The sequence below is a fragment of the Molossus molossus genome, unplaced genomic scaffold (genome assembly GCF_014108415.1).
Source record: "Molossus molossus isolate mMolMol1 unplaced genomic scaffold, mMolMol1.p scaffold_m16_p_9, whole genome shotgun sequence".
In the NCBI taxonomy this organism is placed as follows: Eukaryota; Metazoa; Chordata; class Mammalia; order Chiroptera; family Molossidae; genus Molossus; species Molossus molossus.
In genome coordinates, this window is record NW_023425403.1 from 44,286,401 (window position 1) to 44,305,410 (window position 19,010).

The 19,010-nt window shown below is 38.5% G+C and overlaps 1 protein-coding gene and 1 pseudogene across 2 annotated transcripts in view; one reads left to right on the top strand and one right to left on the bottom strand.

Moving 5' to 3' along the window:
- The window catches only part of GPC6 (glypican 6), a 1,055,524-nt gene that overhangs the window by 22,015 nt on the left and 1,014,499 nt on the right, over positions 1-19,010 (top strand). The window lies entirely within an intron of this gene.
- On the bottom strand, positions 10,708-15,480 carry LOC118622957 (annotated as a pseudogene).

Genomic DNA, 19,010 nt, shown 5'->3' on the forward strand with positions numbered 1-19,010 from the left:
GTAGATGTTGACCAACTAATGTGTATTCTCGTTTTTGAAAAGCATTCTGGCCCTGGCCGGTTTGGCTCAGTGGTTGGAGCGTCGGCCTGCGGTACAGAGAGACCCAGGTTCGGTTCCCGCTAAGGGCACGTACCTCGGTTGCAGTTTGTTCCCGGCCCTGGTTGGTCGTGCAGGTGGCAGCCACTCGATGTGTCCCTTCACATCGATGTTTCTCTCTCTCTCTCTCCCTCCCACTCTATCTGAACAAAAAATGGAAAAATGTCCTCGGGTGAGGATTAAAAAAAAAAAAGAAAAGCATTCTGTATCCTACTGAGCATGTGCTAACTTCCAGCCATTATACTGTCACTCTCATTTCTACAGATTTTTGTTGAACACAAGTGAGGTCAAAGCACCTGACTCTCACTGAGTTTACACTCCAGGAGGGCATAGGGTACCATGTAAGTTATTTCCTTTGAGACTGATGTTGAGATAATTCTCTACCATGTAAATTCGTAATCTAGAGAGTAAGATTTATATTTAGAGCCGATCCAGTTAAGCATCATACATTATTTTCCCCACCCTAATTTTGAGAGAGAGAGAGAGAGGCAGGCCATCCTTGTGTTTATCCGTATTTTGGTTCTGAGAAAAAGCTCACAATATTATAGAACATAACTTTTTTAATTGAATTTATCGGGGTGATGTTGGGTCACAAAACCATACAGATTTCAAGTGTACAACTCAATAAAACAACGTCTGCACACTGCAGCCTGTGCCCACTGCCCTAAGCCATGTTTCTTTCTGTCCCTATTTTCCCCATTTTTGCCCACTTCCACCTTGCCACCACCCACCTTTTCCTCTGGCCGTCACTACACTGTGGTCTGTGACTCTGGGTTATGTATATATTTTTTGGTTAATCCCTGCACCTTCTTTCATCCAGTCCCTCATCCCCTCTTCCCTCTGACAGATGTCAGTCTTTGCCATGTATCCATGCCTCTGTTTCTGGTTAAAGGACCTGAATAGACACTTCTCCAAAAAGGACATACAAAAAGGACATATATCTACGGCAATAGACGTATCAAAAAATGCCCACTGTCATTAATCATCAGAGAGATGCAAATTAAAACCATAATGAGATATCACCCCACACCTGCCAGAATGGCTACCACCAATAAATCAACAAGCAAGCACTGCCAAAGATGTGGAGAAGGAACCCTAGTGCACTGCTGGTGGGAATGCAGACTGGTGCGGCCACTGTGGGAAACAGTAAGGAGTTTTCTCAAAGAGTTAAAAATGGAACTGGCTGTTGACCCAGTGATCCTAGTTCTGGGAATATATCCTAAGAAACCCAGAACACTAATTTGAAAGAATATATGCACCCCTATATTCATAGCAGCATTATTTACAATTACCAAGACCTAGAAATAGCCCAAGTGCCCATCAGTAGATGAGCGGATTAAAAAACAGTGATACATTTACACAATGCAATACTATGCAGCTGTAAAAAAGAAGGAAATCTATCTTTTGCAACTGTATGGATGGACCTGGAGATGATTATGCTAAATGAAATAAGCCAGTCAGAGAAAGACAAGTACCATATGACCTCACTTGTATGTGGAATCTAATGAACAAAATAAACTGTAGAACCACAGCGTTTATGGTCGTGACCCTCTGATATTTCAGAAAGGATAGAGTAGACTGCTCTTTTTTCTTTGACTATAATAAAAGTATCGAATGTTTTCCTTTTCATAAAGCTGAAGGTAGCCCTTTAATGACATGAAATGAAATCAAGATAAACCATGGAAATTCTAGTGGGATTGTTAAAAATGGGCTTCATGTAACTTAACAGCTTCTATTTCTGGGACCCTGGGTTCAAGGGTATTATATAATAACATGTAACATTGATTGAGCTCTCTTTATGTCCCACATACTATTTTAAACTCTTTACTTGTAGGATCTCATGTAATCCTTACACCATCTTTTCATCATGGGTGTTATCATTCACATTTACAGATGGGGAAACTGAGACAGAGGTAGTGCAATTAACTTGTTCAAGGACCCAGGTGGGTAAGCAGATGAGAAAGCAGATGAGCCAGGCAGATTCCACAGCCCATGGACTTAACTAGTACCTATTGAATCATACAATATTTTCAGAAATGAATTTCTAAGATTGATAAAAGCATCTGCTTTGGTTTGATGAGTTCAACTTTTTCTACTAGTAATTTTTCCTATAGTATTGGAAATGGCTGTTTAGATGTAGATTGAATACTGCCTTTTAAAATCATTGTAAGGTATCAGAAGAAGGTATATAAGTGCCACTTATAGACAAAGACATTTTATAATTTCTTGCAAAAAATACAAAAGAGAGCATCCCTGTTCCTAGGGAAATTGGGTGTAAATCTGCTACTGCAGAATTCTCTGAGAAATGTGTCTTTTGAAGATTTTAAACTCCTCTAGGGCTAGACTTATATGATTTCATTTGTTTCACATGTACTTTGCCCAGGGTTGGATGACCAGATAAGCTTCTTACCTGGTAGATTTAACTGACTATCTGTTCATTTTTAAGGTGTCAACATGGAGATTAGTGAAAAATATTGGGGATAGGCAAGGGTTGAAAGGAAAAAAGAAGATTAATGAAGATGAAGTAACTGATATTTTGGCATCATTCACTTTTATTCTATCTCCTCCTCTTCCTCCTCCTCTTCCTCCTCTTCCTCTCCCCCCCCCCCTTTTCTCTCTCTCCCCCCCTCATCTTTTTCTCCACACACACCACACAATACTTATATATATTACATAGTTTTAGTGTGAAGTTTTTAATGCAAGTGATGATATTGGAGTCAGGATACACATATTCTGTCAGACTGTAACATATTGTATATTACAATATTAAGACTCCTTAAACTATTTTCTTGACTTCTAGTATTTTCCTCAAGCCAAAAATAACCTTTGTTTTCCTCAGATCCAGACTTCAGAGGGTTATAGTGACAGTGATGTTGAGGATATTGGCTTCGAACATCACGTCAGCAGAGAAAGGAGGAGAAAGTCTAGAACAGCGGTTCTCAACCTGTGGGTCACGACTCCTTTGGGGGTCAAACGACCCTTTCACAGGGTTCACCTAAGACATAACAGTAGCAAAATTAAAGTTATGAAGTAACAACAAAAATAATTTTATGATTGGGGGTCACCACAACATGAGGAACTGTATTAAAGGTTCGCGGCATTAGGAAGGTTGAGAACCACTGGTCTAGAAGAATGAGTGGGAGAGCAATTTTAAAAAATGGATGAAGAGCCCGAGGTGTGGCTCAGTGGTTGAGCATCGACCCATGACCAAGAGGTTGCCCGTTCAATTCCCGGTCAAGGGTACATGCCCAGGTTGTGGGCCTGATCCGCAGTGGGGGGCATGCAGGAGGCGACCAATTGATGTTCTCTCTCATCGATGCTTCTATCTCTCTCTCTCCCTCTCCCTTCTCTTTAAAAGCAATAATAAAAAAAATGGATAAAGATGTAGATGCTTTCATGCTGGGTTATATTTAAATCTTTTTGTGAAAAAAATGTTATGAGGGCCCCAAATCCTTTAAAACTTAAGCAATTGACATGACAGATCCTTCTAGATGTTTTCAGTTTTTAAAATGTATGTATACATTGATGCTATAAAAATACTTAAATGATACAAAAGGATTGGCATCTTCAAAAGCAACCATTCTTATTGGTATTTATGATCCTTTCATTGATTTTTAAAAAGAACATGTTTTTATTGATTTTTAGAGAGAAATAAATGGAGAGGGAGAGAGAGATGGAAACATCAATCGGCTGCCTCCTGCACACCCCCCCACTGGGGATAGAGCCTGCAACCCAGGCATGTGCCCTGACTGAGAATCATACTGGCGAACTCAGCCACTGAGGTCACTCAACCACTCAGCCACACCAGCAAGGCCCTTCCACTGACATTTTGTATACATAGATATTTATAAATATTATATATACTAAAATGGTAACATACTGCGTACAATTTCATGCAGATATTTTTTCCACTTCATAACTTACCTTGAAAGTTGCTTCATTTTATTTGTTTAATTTTATTTCAGGATTTGCCTCCTTTTTTCTCCTTTCCAAAGGTTGCATTTATTTCACTGTATGACTTTACCAGACTTTATTTATCCATTGGTCTGTTTGTGGACCTCTAGGTTGTCTGTTTTTGATATTACAAACTATACTATTGTGAATGTCCTTACAGGTACATCCGTTCACATAAGTAGGAGTTTATCTCTAAAAGAAATTCCTGGAAGTGGAAATGCTGGGGGGAAAGTCGCAGCCGTCGAGTGTTTTGGTTGCCCCTCCCCACGCCCCTCTGTTAGCTTGCTGGTGTACTCTCAACACAGCAGCCCCGAGAGCGCTCCTTCGCCACGCTGCTCAACCCCGAAGGTGCTGTGCTCTGTCTGCAACTATCCCTGGCCTCCTGGATGCCAGCTCCTTGCTCTTCTATTTCTGGGACCCTTGGTTCAAGGGTATGGGCTGTTCAACTTCAGATGGAGTAGATGGGTGGATGGAGTATTTGAAAATCCCTTCCAGAAACTTTTGTCTGCAGAAGAAAGTTGTGTAAATGAAAATCTACCTATTAAATACGCAGGGTTAATGGTACACTGAAAAGCTTTATTTCTGTATTTGGAATAGAAAACTGTATGTGCGTCTCTATCCAAGTGAGCCCACCATTCATTTACCAGCCAACACACATTCATGTAAGAACTTCGTGAAGGATGATGGGATCAGATCATGAAATTGCTTAGAGGTCTGCTGTCTGAGATTGTAAATCTGGCCTGCTTCATTTTAGACACCAGACATATGGCCGTAGCTAATTATATGCTTAACGCTGATGCATTTCTAAACTGTTGATGTTACTCCATAAGGAACCTCAGAAGCAATGATAATGAGATATATGTGTTTAGGAAGACAGAAGATGTATGTAAAGTGAAATTCTGACCTTTGGAAAGAGCTACCATAAACTTTGAAAAAATCGCTTTGTTAAGAAATATATTCAAGTTTCCTTTTTGTGTAATAGGTAGCAACATATTTGCATATATATGGGTATATGTGTGTTTCGAATATACACACAGTGGTGTGCTGGAGCCAGCTCATCCTGGGCCAGAAGAGCCCATTGTTAAATTGCCAGGCATTTTGTGAGGAGGTGGACCTCACATTAGTAGCTTGAAGTCAGTTATGTTGGAAGTACTTATACCACAGAAATGGGCAAACAATAAAAATTAGGGCCTCATTTCCTATGAAGTTGCTTGTTAAACACCTGCCCACCGCTGTCTACACATATGTATAATCAGTCCTCTGTCCAAAACTTGAGCAAACCCTCAGAACTACTAAAAAGCCATTTGCGGTGTCTGATTTCCAATAACCAGGATAAAGTGGAACTTAGTTCTGTTGTGCTTCTCTCATCCAAACCTTAGTAATGCTTTATAGATTAATTTTACTTTTTTTTTTTCTTTTCTTTTTTTTTGGTACGTGCCCCTAGTGGGAACAGAACCTGGGACTCTCTGGTCCGCAGGCCGACGCTCCAGCCGCTGAGCCAAACCGGCCAGGGTGTAATTTCACTTTTTATAAGTCCAAGTGATTTGCATATACACAGCTAGCATTGTCTTTTAATTTGGATATAATTTCTTGGTTGTTTTTGAATATTTGGATACCAAAGGAATCTTTTGCAAATAATACATTAAAGACATCCTAACAACATGATTAACCAAAATTTGCTGAGGTAGCTCACAACCCTAACACGCAAAAGGGTAACCTAATATTTGATCATGGAAGTCAGGAAAACTGGCAAAAGTGCTGCTGTGGAATAAAAGAAACATATATGTAGACCTCACTTATAGGAAGGAAGAATGGGAATTAATGCTCTTAGGAATCATATGAGTTAGTATTTGAGGTGCCCTGGTTCCACATAGCTTGGGTTTTAAGTGCTTTGTGTATGAATATAGAAACCGAGGGCTTTAGGGCATTAAAATCATATGTTGTAGTGTTAATTTTTTCCCTCAATATTAAAATATGAAAGAATGGCTGTTATCCAGCCAAATATATGTAAAGTTAATAACTTGATCAGAATTTAAGGAGATTGAATATCAGGGTTAGGGCTGTGCTGGTAAATATCATTATGAAAGGCAGAAGTAATAGACAGTTGTATATAACCTTGTGGCTTTTGCTATTCTATAAGTAGTGAAATGTGATTTATTCTGTACTCAATCATGAATTACTCAAGAGGCACAAAGAAATGATGACTTAGAACTCGCATAAAAATGAACTGATAGACTCGTGATTTCCAGCTGTGAAAAAAAGATTATAAATGGACTATGATACCTATTTTAGTTTATGACTTACTGATCTATAAACAAAATGACTTGTAAAATTCAAATTAAGTGGGCATAAGGGTAGTTTACTAATAACGAGGGCCAGCTGTCCCGTTTGTTTTACTAGCGATATTGCAGTATGAAAAATGTCGTTTCCACCACATTAGATCTTTGGGAATGTGAAGAAGACTTTTCTTAGGGTCCTCATCAATTCAAATTTGTTACAGACTATTTCATTTCAGTTTTAAGAATGAAACGTTTTTAAGGTATATGATTTTTACCTAAATGGAAATTTAAGGTTGGACTGATGTTGGAATTAAAGGCCTTGTAGTCTCCACCTTGATCTCTTAGATCACTCATTTATAGTTTTCGACAGTTTTTTACTACAAACTTCAGTTCTTCATAAAGTAATTCATGCCAGTTTTCCTCTTCTATTATTTTATTCTGAGGATTCTTTTTGAAAAAAAAAATCTCTTTAAATATTTCAAGAGTCATATGAGGGTACAGCTAGTCTTTTGTTTTTCAGGCTAAAAACTTGAATTCCTATACTCTTGCCTTTGATATTTTATTTCTAAGTGATCGAACTGTAAAGAACTACATGAATATGAAGTATTGTTTTTGATCCTTGCAAATTTTTTCAATGCTTAATTTCTGAATTTTAGGACCGAAACATTTTGTACAATCTCTGGAACTTGGAAAAAGCCACATATCATGAAAACATTATCCCGTTTTCTTTTTAAAGGCTGATATGATGTGGCCAAATGAACAATTTATTACATTGTACACCTAAATTTTCATCAGCTTGTAGGGATGAGGGTTTAAATATATATATATATATATATATATATATATATATATATATATATATATACAGGGTTTTACATAACAGATGAAAAAGAAAAAAATGTACTTAGATTAGTAGACAGGTAGCTCTTGGGGGAAAATGTGTTATTATAGCTCTCTGTGTAGAAATAAGAGTTGTTAAGCATGTTCTTTTGTACTTGTTGATAAGACTGACATACTATTTTACTTTATTCACTCATTCTTTGTAACCTTAGTAACTAGCCCCTTAATTTAGATTGTATCCATTTTGACTTAAAAATAAACGATCTATATTTGCATAGTATTTCAGGGCGCATTTTTTAGCATTTCATGCATCATAAAAGGTGATTTAGAGTGGGTTATGCACATTTCGATAAGAAAGCATCAAAAGAGGATTATTAATGCATTCCTATGTTGTTGAACATACACTGAAAATCCCTTGGGAAGTCATTTTGGAGTTCATAGAAGGTAGAGTCTCTAATGCCATTTACCCATGACTTGTTCTGTCCATACAGTAGCAGGTTAATATATATCAAAATCTCTGTCACATTCATATAGACAGTCAGTTGGCAAGTAGAAGTATAGAGACCAATTTTGGATAATCTTCATTTAGAACATTAAAATCTGAATATTAGGGTGCTCAGTCAGTGAGGAAACCTATAATATGCCAGACAGTACTTTTGGTGCCCGGGGATGTAGCAATGAACAAGCAAGTAGGGTTTCTGCCTATACAAGGAGGTGTAGTGGGAATGAAGTGGGTGGATACAGCATTTCATGCCAAACAAAACCCAATTCTGAGTAAGTGAGAACGGTGGGGCCCTCTAAGGATTTTGGTTATCTCTGTGTGGGTGCCAGTTGCTTCAGCCAAGTCCGTTGTATTTGGAAGCTACACGCACATGAAGTAGCATGGTAGGATTGGCTAATGGAAGCTAGACAAGTCTCTTCAAAATGCTAACCTCTCTGGTTCAAGTACCGCAATGCCTTCCGGGCTTCTAGAAAGAAGACATATTGCTTAACATGGATTGTAATACCCTCGTGTAGTAATTTCCACGCCCAGCACACTGACCAGAGGTCAGATTCCCTCCAGGACCTGCCTGCTCTCATCTCTGAGTGCCTGCCCTTCAACAAACGACCTGTGGTGCATCCCTCACGTGCCAGCTCAAGCTTCATGTCCTTAGGAACCCTGCCTTGAACTCTTTGCCAAGATCAGAAATTCTTTTATTTTTTCCCCTTTTAATGTTTTTTTTTGGGATCATGTGTAACAGTTGTCATAATCTGACTTAGTTGAAACTGATAAGATGATTATTAAATCTACAAAATATATGGAATAAGTTTGGTTTTATCACTCAAGGAGACAAGTAGTGGGTTGTGGATAGGTTTGGAATTACATATTTACCCTCGGGAGGAGCTGCTTTTTGTTAGCAATATTATTTTCTGAGTGATTATGTACTTGATGAATAATTGGAAGAATGTCACAAATTAGGAAATAATCTAATACGGTATTGACTTAATCAGGGTTCTATCAGTGAAAAGACAATAAAATTAAATTTTGATTTATTAGGACAGACATAGAAGGCCTATAATTTTAGAAATGAGCATGCACATGACATTTACTTCTCATTTTATCAGTTGAAAATTTGAGCATTGATTTCTACTTTTGTAGTTGTCAATATAATGAGTATTGATTGTCATAAAAATATCCCATTGACATTTTACAGTCCTAGAGTATCTTCTAAATAAAGAAGTAAATTAAAGCTTATGTAATTCTATTGTCATGTGTTTCTCATTGTGATTTTCCCTCCCTTCCTCCTTTCTACTGCTTCCTTCTTTTCTCTTTTCCCCATTAAATAAGTAGTACATGCCTACTATATAGAAGTGTGTTATACGCAATCTGACACCAGAAGTATGAGTAAATGTTAAAAGTCCCCACAGCTACCTATGATCTCATGGCTCTTCTGCTCAATTAATGTTGCCCACCAGGGCTTTTTCTGAGGATTTCAACATGTGAGTACACACACACACAATATTATATGTATATCTTTATAGATATGTAGATCATATTGATATCTGGAGATGAGATAGTATGCATTGTAAAGCAATGTGCTTTTTTTATATTTTACCCCACTTAACAAAGAATTAAAAATCATTTTATTTTTGTACATGTGGAATATTTTCCCCTCCTCTTCTCTGTAAATTGCTTTTCAAATGCAAAACACTTTTAGGTTGTACTTGAACTTCTCACTGAAGCCCTTTCAGAATCTCTTATCTAGAACCTCTTTCTGTTTTTCCCAGCTCCATATATTTTACACTTGTCATCTTTTAAAATTTGTTTTTGTTTTATTTCCTTCAAAAGGGGGAACAACCCCAGTTGATATTCCTGCCAATTCTTACATGTTTTGGAGATTTTTAGAGTCGGCACTAACACGCCTTTTCCTTTGCTTCCATAGTTCGAGACCAAATGAAAAAAGTATAGAGAAGGCAGAGAAATAGAGATTAAAGTAACAAATGGAGATTAAAGCTGATTGTAGATCTGCATTTAGATCTTAGGTCGAAAAGGCTGCTAATTCCCAGCAGAATTTAATGGACTTGTACCCGTAGTTAATGGAACATCTGGACAACTGGAGATCTCTGAGGTTTTTCCTTTGGACAAAAAGCAAACAGAAAGCAAATTTATTTAAGAAAGGAAGAGTTGCCCTGGCCAGTTTGGCTCAGCGGTTAGAGCGTCGGCCTGCGGTCCGGAGAGACCCGGGTTCGGTTCCTGCTAAGGGCACGTACTTCAGTTGCAGTTTGTCCCCGGCCCTGGTTGGTCGTGCGGGTGGCAGCCATTCAATGTGTCCCTTCACGTTGATGTTTCTCTCTCTCTCTCCCTTCCTCTCTCTCCCTCCCACTCTATCTGTACAAAAAATGGAAAAATATCCTCGGGTGAGGATAAAAAAAAAAAAAAAAAGGAAGGAAGAGTTTGTATTGCAGGCTTGATTCCTTCTCCATCATCCACTTTTTCTGGTAACAGTTCCTCCTTCCCTAGGTAGTCAGGGGCAAGAGATGCCTGGAGCGTTATTTGAACAGAAGTGTCTCTACAGGAAACTTTAGTGCCAGAGGAAAGAAGTGTACTCAACTGTTGATCTCGAATCTCTCTACATTGCCTTCTGTGCCACTCAATTTTTAACTCAATCAAGTAACTTAAAATTGATTTAATGATAAAGTTTGTTTGTCTCTCTGTTCTGCTTGCCGTCTCCTAAGACAAAGTATTATCTGGAAAACACCAAATAAGAACTTTCTTACTGGAACAGCTTGGGCTTAAGGTAAACATATCCAGAAATCTTTGATATAAAAGTTATAATCTAGATCATTTCTCAAGCAATTGATAAAATGGAGGCTTGGTGTACATCAAATATAGCTTCAGAGTGTATGTAAACTCTTTTTTCTTTTTGGCCAAAATAAGATTTTATTTTGAAAGTTATTTGAAAGACATCGAGACTCAACAGATATCGATTCCAAATTTATATTCTACCAATGATCTCTATCATGTCCAAAAGTTACTCTTCTTTGCTAATTCCTATTTTCAGCTTCCTGGAGAAGAGATCTCTTCCCATAAGCCATCTTTTTTTTTTTTTTTTTTTTTTTTTGTAGACTAGAGCTTTCTTTCCAGGAAATGGTGTGTTTGTTGGAGATGAGTATTTAAAAAAACAAAATAAAACAAAGAAACCTCATCAAGGTAGCTCTAATATGTTCAACAAAGTCGGAGGGGCTGGGGGGCTGGGGGGTGGGGTGGGGGGGCTCAGCCAGAAACGAAGTGGAAGGTTTCTCTACTATTTGCTTATCTGGCTGCAACCAGAAATCCACCTGTGGAAATGGCACCCAGCCCTACCCGGAGTCGCTCCGTCTCTGCAGCACAAACAGGAATGGCTGGTGGTCTTGTTCAAGCCGGTGCAGCGCAGCAGCCCCCCGTGCACGATCTTGGAAGGAGACTGCAAATCTCGGCAGTTTTCACGTTGACAGCAATGCCATACATTATTGGAAAGTGGTTTTGTTTTCTTCCCGGTCATTTAATTCTGTCACACGTAATGTCACTAAGTGAATGGCATCATCTCGTCTGTCAGATCCACCAAGAAGCTGATGAGTAAGTGTTTGTGACAACCGCCTGTCGTCACTGAGCCTCCCACGAGGTCCACTTGCAACTTCCACACTGAGCGCGCTTGGAGCAGGGTTTTATAGAGTTCGTGATCCAGGGGACCTCAGCTTTGGTGTCGGTTCCATGAGGATGTGTCAGACAGGTAGCCTCATTGCTGTGCGCCTCGGGACCACAGTGCGACAGGTGGTGGCATCATCAGAACCCAGAATGGACGTGGAGCCCTCCTGGAGGGCAGAGCGAGCTCTCTGTGCTGCACATACAAAAGGCCTGGGGTCCCCCTGGTTGCACAGACGGAGCTCTGAGAAGTCCGGCTCTTTCCTCCGGGAGCGGCTGGGCTCGGACGAGGTCCCGGCGGGCTGGGCCGCGGTGCTCGCCCTGGACCGGCACGAGCCTCACGGAGGTGGCCGCCCCCACGGCCCAGGGAGGCGGCGGGCTCCCTGGTCACCGTGTAGGGAAACAAGATCTTAACACACAGACCTGAAAGTGAAACATGTTACCAGAAATAGATGAACAGAAGTAAACAATATGAACACCATGGAATTTTTAAGGAAGCTCAAATGAATGATTTAAATGTTGACTTTAACCATGTTTTTTTCCTTGAGCTTGAGTGACTCTGAGGCTCTTATTGTTAGATGTAAAGGTTAATTTTGCACAGAGGAACACATCCTCTGGAAAGAAATGTGAGTAAAATATCTCCGCCTTTTAAGAATTTTGGGGGATATTTTATTGTTAAATGGGAACTAGTAAACACTGGTGGGCAAATAACTCACTTTCCTTAATAGACTTAAAATTTAGCAACAGTGCTTTTCCAGTGAAAGAACCAGGACTTCCCAACCACTAACTAATAAACAGTAAGACATTCCTTCTGAAGTTTCATAAATTCTGAAATCAAGTGTGTGTATATATATATTTTTATCCTCACCCGAGGACATTTTTACATGTATCTTCAGATAGAGGGAAAGAGGGGAGAAGAGAGAGAGAGAGAGTAAAACATCGATGTGAAAGAGACACATCGATTGGCTGCCCCCCACTGGACCCCAACTGGGCCAGGGACAAACTGCAACCAAGGTTTGTGCCCTTAGTGGGAACCGAACCCAGGACTCTCAGGTCGGCGGGCCAGTGCTTTAACCACTGAGCCAAACTGGCCAGGGCTGAAATCAAGTATATTTTATGCCAAAGGTATTATAGTCATTTATAAAATATAATGATAGAATTTGTTATTTATTTATTTATTTTTTACTGATATTAAAGAAACTAATGATAACTCTTCAGATGACAGTGAGGTAAATTGGATAATATAAACCAGGCCACTTTGGAGCATCTTAGTTTTAAATTTGGAAATGTGACTAGTTTGAGTGATGCAATAATTATAGTTAAGCTGTAATTGTAATAACTCAGCTTTAGGAACATGTAAGTTGTCCTTAAATGATACATTTACCAAATGAGAAAATAATACTGGGTGCGGATTTAACCATGATATATGAATATACATTACCTTTGAAATTGCCTTTATAAAATTCCAACAATACTATATTTGAGAAATAATTTATACAATAACGAACGTGAAGGATTTTGAGCAGTGAAATTTAAGAGGGAAGTGAAGAACGAGGTGATTCATTGTATATATATATACGCACACACACACACATATATATATATAAATGTTAGAAAATGTTTGAATGATGTGATAAGAATGGAATCATAGTGTTTATAAGTTTTTCAAAACATAGATTGTTGAAATACAACAATCCAGGTTGTGAAGATTCTTAAATAATTCATGTAAGTTATCACAGTGGAGCTCCAACAATTTATTCTGGTCTTATTTGGATATAATATCTGTGAATGATTCAGTAAATGAGATTATAAATATTCATCTATTTTATCACTGGCAACAGCTGAGAATTCCTGAACAGACAGTGACCACAGAATTCGGATCTTCAATGCCTGTATATACCCATAGGCTTATCCAACTTTATTTTCCCGTTAGATATCAGCAGTTTAGGAACATTTATATTAACCAGCTGCAGGAAAAGAATTATACTTCTTTGTGTTAGAATTTGGAAAAGCTGTTACCCGATTACCCAGAAAAAGACAGGTGGTATTCTTCAGGTGGTATTCTTTTTTTTTTTTTTTTTTTTTATCCTCACCCGATAGAGTGAGGAATAGAGTAGGAGGAAAAGAGAGAGACAGAGAAAAACATCTACGTGAAAGGGACACATTGAGTGGCTGCCACCCACACAACCCAACCAGGGCTGGGGATAAACCACAACCAAGGTACGCGCCCTGAGTGGGAACCGAACCCAGGTCTCTCTGGACTGCAGGCTGACGCTCTAACCACTGAGCCAAACCGGCCAGGGTGACAGGTGGTATTCTTTATTCCCACTAAAACTTAGGACAAAGGAAAGACAGGCAGTGCTAAGGAACTAGCAAAATGCTTTGCCCACTTCACAACAAAGCAATTACCTGAAGTACAATTTGTAAAGCCAAATGTGAATGACCTGTACCCCAGAAAGGCCAATTGTCTCCTTGTAGGTAGGAAAAAAACTTTCAGTTCTTTCTAAAATTTAGTCCAAACTATTTTTACAAAAACATAGTCTGAATTGTGTCTAGGTAAACAGAATTGCACTTTAAGAGCAATAGTAAGGAAAGTTGATCCCTGGCCGGTTTGGCTCAGCAGTTGGAATGTCAGCCTACAGACCAGAGTCCCGGGTTCGGTCCCTGCTAGGGGCATGTACCAAAAAAAATAAAGAAAAAAGAAAGAAAGAAAAGTTGAACATATAATCCATTAGTAATATTGTATACCTAACAACAGATTCATAGAATCCCTGGCTGCTAAGCTGATAGAATTCATTTACCTAAAAGTTTGAGAAGTATTTTACATGTCATGATGTTACTATTTGTCACAAAATTTTATGCATTTTGGTACTTTGGATTTCTGTTCATAATATTCCCTTTAATATCAAGAGACTGATTTCCTCATTTTTAAAGGGGAATGAGTGAAGTCCTTGCTCGGCTTCTGTTTAAGAAATTTAAAACTTTGAGATAGTTGTAAAAATCATTCACCGAGGCATTTATTCATTCATTTAACTATTATCTACTAAAAATGAACTATGTCAGTTTCTAAGGTATTCATTTTGGTGAATAAATGAGTAATAAAACAAATGAGTACTCTGCTATTGTTTGGGGGAATGTGGTAGATTCATTCTGGAAATGATATAAATCTAGTCTTTCTCTCTTATGTGACTTTTTAGTATCAGTACAAAAATAGTACTTTTAGTATTAAAATATAAAATTCTAGTCTATGATGAATGAATTCTAAAGAAGGACATAGTTCTATGCCAAATGGAGATACCATTCTAAAATATTTATTGTATGAATATATTCATCATACATTCAACTGTATACATTGAGTGCTTACTGTCTACCAAGCATTTTGCTAGGAGCCTGAAATAAAATATTGTAAGCAAATCCATAGAAGAAAACTATTTTCCTTTGAAAACTCTTAACAAATAGAACCTGACCTCAGCTACTTCAACTTAGTTTATTGGCAATGTTTTGATTATAAATGGTCTGTAATTTATTTATACTATAAGTTTTAATATATAAAATGTCTTTTTAATAAATATAAAAATGATATATTCACTGTTTTTGAAATTTCCTGAATAAATGTTAATGGAAATGAGTATTTGTAAAGCAACTAATTGTAATTTTGATATTACAATTTTCTGTGTTTTCAGTGTACTTTAACATACTAATATTGTATCACAAAGTAGATCTTATCTCAGACTGCATAATGACTCAGGGAATTAGTAAGGATTTGGGGTAAGGCACTGGGGAAGTTTCATCACAAGCTCACATATTCACACATTTTGACGGTTCAAGCCTTGTGAATTTAAGCACTTAATCAGGCAAAATACGGAGGAATATTACAAGTCCTGTTTCAAAACTGAAAGCCTCTTCTGATTATAGCCTAACCTGTCTGCCAACTCTGACATGTTGCAAACAGATGCAGTAGTATTACGTTGAAACTCTTTTCATCTCATTGGGGGAAAGGCCGTTTTAAAGTTCTTAATGGTTATTTTTCTAAAAATGGTTCATTTAAGACCTTAATTGGGTACATGAAATGTTTCTTTTGTCATCGATCCTAGTATGTGCATGTTTGTAACATGTACAAAAGGATCCTTTGTTTTAAACATTACCCATTACCCCGTTTTATGAGGCATAGAAATGAGAAGGGCTTCATTCTTTAGAGCACTGTGTGACGAGATAGCAAAGGAGAAGTCAACCGACCTCAAACACGATTCCCTTCATGTATTATACTAGTTTGCTAGCGCTGCTGTAACAAAACCACCAACTGAGTGGCACAAGCAACAGAAATATATTTTCTCACAGATCAGGAGGCTAGAAGTCCAAGATCAAGGTATGGGCAGGTTCGGTTTCTTCTCAGGCCTCCTTGACTTGTAGATGACCACCTCCTCGAAGTGTCCTCACTCAATGGCCTTTTTTCTCTGCCATGTATTCTTGGTGTCTTTGTGTGTACAAATTTCCTCTTCTTACAAGGACACCAGTCACATTGGATCAGGCTCCACCCTACTTGCCTCACTGTAACTTAATCACCTCTTTAAAAGTCCTATCTCCAAATATAGTCCCATTCTGAGGTACTAGGGGTTAGGGCTTCAACATATGACTTTTTTTGGGTCATGGGGGTGGGGGCAGTGGGGGAATACAATCCAGCCTATAACAGCTAGGACAATTTTTAGGTGTTTTGGTTTATTTGGTAGGGCCGAGCAAGAGCTAAGGATGGTCCTGGTGCCCCAGCTGTGGGAAGAGGAGACAGTAAATCCTCAAGGTTCTCTCTGGCCCCAGACTGAACTCTGTGCTTAAGTTTCCTTATTTTGGATTGTGAAAAAGTCTAATAAACAACTAGAATCCTTTTTACCTTTGATGTAAGAGACCCTTTTACCCTGAGGTTAGTCAGGAACAGAAAACTTAAAAAGATGCCTGAAGCTTTGGCTTTTTCACCAGCAATTTTATTGATCTTTACACTTTGAGACTTTGAACTTAGAAAAAAGTGTGTATGTGTGTGTGTGTGTGTGTGTGTGCATGTACATATATGGGGGATGGTTACAGAGGGTGTCACAGAGTGAGAATCTCCTAGAAGTGTACTCTGGCCACATAAATACCTAGGTGTTACGATTCCTCTGAAGAGGAGCCTATACTATAGGCTCCTATACTATAGGTTCTCAACCTTCCTAATGCTGAGACCCCTTAATACAGTTTCTCATGTTGTGGTGACTCCCAATCATAATATTATTTTTGTTGCTACTTCATAACTGTAATTTTGCTACTGTTATGTCTTGGGCGACCCCTGTGAAAGGGTTGTTTGACCCCCAAAGAGGTCGTGACCCCCAGGTTGAGAACCCCTGCTATTTAGGGTGAGGATGGGCAGTTACAGAGTTCAGGGCTGGACTGTGTCCATGGAGCCACCGTGAGATGGCCTGTTACCAGTTCTTTATACCTTCCTTTGTGAGTACCTGGGGCCTGGGCCTGAGACCTGGTAGAAGCCTCAAGCTCTGGGCAGGGATTCTACCATAATTAGTAGCCCACTGTCCACTTGGAAACTTTTTGGGTATATGGTTCTGATTTCTTTCCAGTTTACCTTTTTTATCCCCCTGCTAATTTCTTAGGTGGCTTGCAAGGAAGAATTTATATTCTATGTCTCTTTTATTCTGCCTCATACTAATAACATCCTTCATTTTGAATATTTTAAAGCCGATAAGGATTTTAATAAGTGCTTCTAAAATACTCGTTCCTATACCAGAAGTGGTGTTGTAACATGGTTCTGTGACTGGAAAGAAGAGAACCTGGTGGTGGTGGTGGGGGCGGGATTTTTTTTCTCATAAATCTCTCCCCAGCCCTGGCTAGTTTGGCTCGATGTGTCTCTCTCATGTTGATATTTCTCTGTGTCTGTTTGTCCCTCTCTCCCTCCAGTCTATCTGAAGATGAGTGCAAAAAATGGTCTCAGGTGAGGATAAAAAAAAAATCTCTCCCCAGGGCATCTCCTGTAGTCCTATAGGACATAATTTGTTTGGTTAATTACTAATTAAATTATGCTGCTGTTGTAAAGGAAGAAATCCACAAATAAACTAGTGTAGTGAAAAATAAGGCTTTTTTTTTAGTGCTGGTTTTGCAAGTAAGAGCCTGGTGACTATCAGCAAGTCCTTTCTCCTCCCTCTGTTTCAGCATCTTAACTATAAAATGATGAAGATAATATCTGCCAACTTAATTAAGACTTGTAAGTATCAAGTGAAATTATGCCCAGGAACGTGCTTTATAAACTGTCAGGTACTATACAAATAGAAATGATGAATGCTGGTAAGAGAAATGTGAGATTATATTGGAGGCATTAAAAGCTTATAATAAATGCTTTCATTTCTCAAAAATCTTGTTTATTCAGACCAAACTAAAATGCCTTTATGATAACCCAGTTCCTCAAATCCCAATCTGAAATCAGTCTTGAAATGTTCAGAGATTCCCAGAACCTAAAAAACAAGTTTTAGCTATACTGTGAAAACATATTGACAAATACTATGGTTAAAATTATTTTTAACATTCAATTCTTTTATTGTCTTTCACCTTTTTTTAATTTTTATTTTTTAGGAGTAATTGTTCAACTGTGAAGGGTTTTTTGGGAAATTTTCATGAATGTTTTTGTAAGTATCTTTCCAATGCACTATAAGACACATCAATTGGTTGCCCCCTACACAACCCCCACCCAGACCAAGGATTGAACCTGCAACCCAGGCATGTGCCCTTGACTGGGAATCAAACCCAGGACCCTTGGGTCCTTGGGCCGATGCTCTAACTGCTGAGCCAGACCAGGCAGGGTGACACATTATTTTTTACTGTTGCTTTTATTTATGTCTACCAAAGTCACATAGGAAATCGAGATCATGTAATAATAAGTGATATTTTCATTCTCATTCATGTCCAAGAAAACCAGATACTTATTTTCTTTAATAAGCATTAGGACTTTTGCCTTGCTAAGAGCAAATGGTTAAATAAGGAGAGCACACATAAAAACATTGTATATAATTTGTAAAGCAGTAGGTGCTTTTGTAAATCAAAACAGATTTAGATAAGAAGAAATAATGATATGTCTGTAAAAACTGCCTATTATTAAAGATCCATTTTCATTAGAAAACTCTTTTCTAAGATAATTGTAGACACCATGTTCTCCTTTTTTCAGAGTGTGGTCCAGCTGGATCAGTGGTTCTCAAAATTGAGCGTGTAGCAGAATCACCTGTAGAGCTTCTTTATACTGATTGTCGGGCCACATCCCCAGAGCTGCTGGCTCAGTAGGTTTGAGAAGAAACCTGATGACTTGCATTTTTAACAAGTTCCCAGGTGATGCTGATGCTCTAGGCGAGGGGACCACACTTTGAGATCTATTGGTCTGGAGCATCAGTTCCCAGATTTTCTTTAAAGTAAGAAGAGATAATTTATTAAGATCTGTCCCGTGGGTTTGGAAATGCTGTATTATAGTCTCCTCCTAGGGGTTTGCAGTGATCATTTGCCTAGGAACGACGCATTGAGATCCAGCCTTAAAATACCTTCTTTAACCTTGTTTTCATAATTTTCTAAATTTACTTGATTGCAGAACTTGATTTTGATAAAAATCTTTATTGTTGAGAGTATTACAGATGTCTTCCTCTTGATTCCCCCCATTCCCC